This window comes from Elephantulus edwardii, unplaced genomic scaffold, assembly GCF_000299155.1.
Source record: "Elephantulus edwardii isolate Elephantulus edwardi_28Jun2011 unplaced genomic scaffold, EleEdw1.0 scaffold00031, whole genome shotgun sequence".
NCBI classification, from domain to species: Eukaryota; Metazoa; Chordata; class Mammalia; order Macroscelidea; family Macroscelididae; genus Elephantulus; species Elephantulus edwardii.
Window position 1 is genome coordinate 10,592,933 of NW_006399781.1, and position 2,812 is coordinate 10,595,744.

The 2,812-nt window shown below is 34.8% G+C and overlaps 1 pseudogene; it reads right to left on the reverse strand.

The window, feature by feature from the left end:
• Positions 1-948: 948 nt before the first annotated feature.
• Positions 949-2,812, reverse strand: part of LOC102846477 — a 12,627-nt pseudogene continuing 10,763 nt past the window's right edge.

Below are 2,812 nucleotides of genomic sequence, written 5' to 3' on the forward strand. Positions count from 1 at the left end.
TTGAGTTTATTTAAGCATTTGAGTGAAATTGGGTCTTTTTGGAGAATAAAGGACCTAAAAAGACTGTTGAAATAAAAAACAGGCAGTCTTCAGATCATCCACCACACAGGTGTATATGTGTTACCTTCTCTTATCCTGTACTTCCAAGCACCCAGCATTTTTAACACAGCCTAAAAGCTAGAGGAGCAAGAGTACATTTGTGGTGGAATGTAACCACTTGCTGATATCATTCCATTATCACCTTTGTAACAGCTTAAGAGTGAGCCTTTCATAGGCATATATTGTTTAAATCTCTCATTTCCTGCTGTATTTAACAGATTACATAAAGGCAGACAAACCCACATTTAGATAGATAAGCATTAAACATGTGCTGTGTTGAAGTATCTTTAGTTCTAATTCTAGCAATACAGAGTTACAGAGCATAATTTTAATACTTAAGTTGCGTTTATTAGATATGGTATTTTTAATGAACTTGAGAAAAATGGTAGTTTGTGTTTAAATTTACTACTGACAACTTATCTGAACAGTTCTGGCTAAGCATCCTTACTTAAAAAGAAAAGTAAAAATCAAAACTGTTTATTGTTACTTTTTTGCCATTTGGTAACATTTTACACACAGGCTTTGATCTTCAGAATACCCTGGATTCAGTAGAAAAACCTTTTAAATGAAGTTTTGTACAATAGAAACTCCTTAGCAGTCAAAATTTAGACTGTAAAAAAATACATGCAAAACATACTTTTCTGAAAACACTTAACTTTGAACAAAGCACCAAACTACACAAATGCAGAATGAAAACAGCATTTCAACTCCACCAAAAGTAGTCATCATAAAAGGTGTAAAAGTCACCTAACTTCACTAGGCACTGTTCACTTTTTAAACAGGAGACAATAAAAAAATATTGTCCACAATCAACATCCCAAACTCTAGGAAATGTCTCGGTCTTCAACTTCATGCTTTAATAGCGGCCTAAAGGGGGCAGGGGAGAGAAAAACAGTAAATGGATTTATTGTTGAGGAAATAATTTAATGTTGAAACTGCACCCTATCCTATTAATGTCCCCATATTTCCTTCTGTAAGAGACCACCATAAAAAAACCAAAACCCCAGAACAGCAGCCATAAAAATATAATAGTATAAGTGGTAAAATATTTCATGAACCATGAGATTGGAATGATGAATTTAGACTATTCTCTCCCCAATAGACTTTAATGCCGTAAACATATTTCATCCAGTTTTTCTCAGTCTTACCCCCACCCCAAATGCTAATTTTAAGGTTGAGTGAACCAAAGTTGGTTTTAAAAAATTAATGTCTGCAAAACCAGCTATTCAATTCATTAGAATATACTCTGTGCCAACCAGGGTGGCAGTGTAGTTTTAAGTCAAAACAAGTCTTAAAAAAACCAAAACAAATCCCCAACTTACGTGGAGAGTATGATCGAGATCTGGAACGGGATCTGTATCCTCCACGACTGTAGTAGGGAGAAGGTGATCGTCTTCTGCAAAGTTTCCATTAATCACAATTTAACTTAGCTTTAGACCATACACACACACTCCCCCCCATACTTATTTCCTTTCTACTGCACTAATTATAGGGTTTCTATGTCTATTATGGCACTCACAATGAAATATATTATCAAACCTCACGCTCCACCTTTGAAGCAGATGTTCCTTACAAGTGAGGAGGGTAAACTTACTAATAGGATGGTGGAGGGTCTAAAACAGATTTATACTGTGGTTGCAAAAATGGGATTGTGAGGATGTTAAAGGATCAGGCAGGGTTTTTTGGTTTTTTTTGTTTTTTTGCTGCACACAACGTTAAAAACCCAGATTTTGACTATACTTGAATTAGAATCAATAATCAAGATTAAATGCAGAATGTTTCACTAGTAATGCAACTACATTCCATTAAAGATACAATACCAGTTTTAAATGAGCCTTTTACCTACATTAGAAATCCCTTCCCCTGGCCTACCTGTAAATCTGATCCCTGTCTTGAGCAGCTCTCCATCCTCCTCCTCCTCCACCTCCTCCTCTGTAAAGGTAGAAAAATAAGCATAGACTTTCAAAACAAAATTCAAACAGTACAACAGAAACAAAGAATTTAAGCTATCATGAGTATATACATTTGACAAATTATTCCATTAATTTGATGGACATGTTTTAAAAAAAATCTTCTTGCACTAAAGTTACAATTGCACTTTCTATCAAATCGAAATCCAAATACCTGTATGATCTGCTGTAGTAGTCCCGGTCATCATAGCCCCTATCATATCCTCTGTCATAGTAATCTCTGCGACGTGAGCTGCCACTAGAAAGAAAATGTATTTTATTATGTTGCTCAAAAAATGACTTGTGTGTCATCATAAACAGTAAAATTTCATGCTTTAGAAGACATTTGCAGGCCAAGTCATTTCCGAGTTCAGTTAAAGGGCAAATGAGTATTAATTTGTATTACAGATTTAGAGCTCATTTCCTTTCAAAGAATGACAATTCACTAGTTCTGTATTTTCCACTTATAAAAAAACTTCAGTGAAGTGCCCTTTATATTCATGATTACTATCATTATATAAAAGTATCATCAGTTATAGAATTTGAGGCTAAATTTAGAAATATATTCTTTTAACTATTGATCAGGACAACTTAAAATGATTTCCCTCTTGTGTACATGTATTCCTTGGGGTTAGCAAATCAAGGGATCAAATAAACTTACTAAGTAGGTCTCCCCATATAAATTCCAGGTGTTGGGGTATGTGGTCGTTTTGTTATGGAGAAATCAACTCTAATCCTACGGCCATCAAGCTCCATTCCATTGG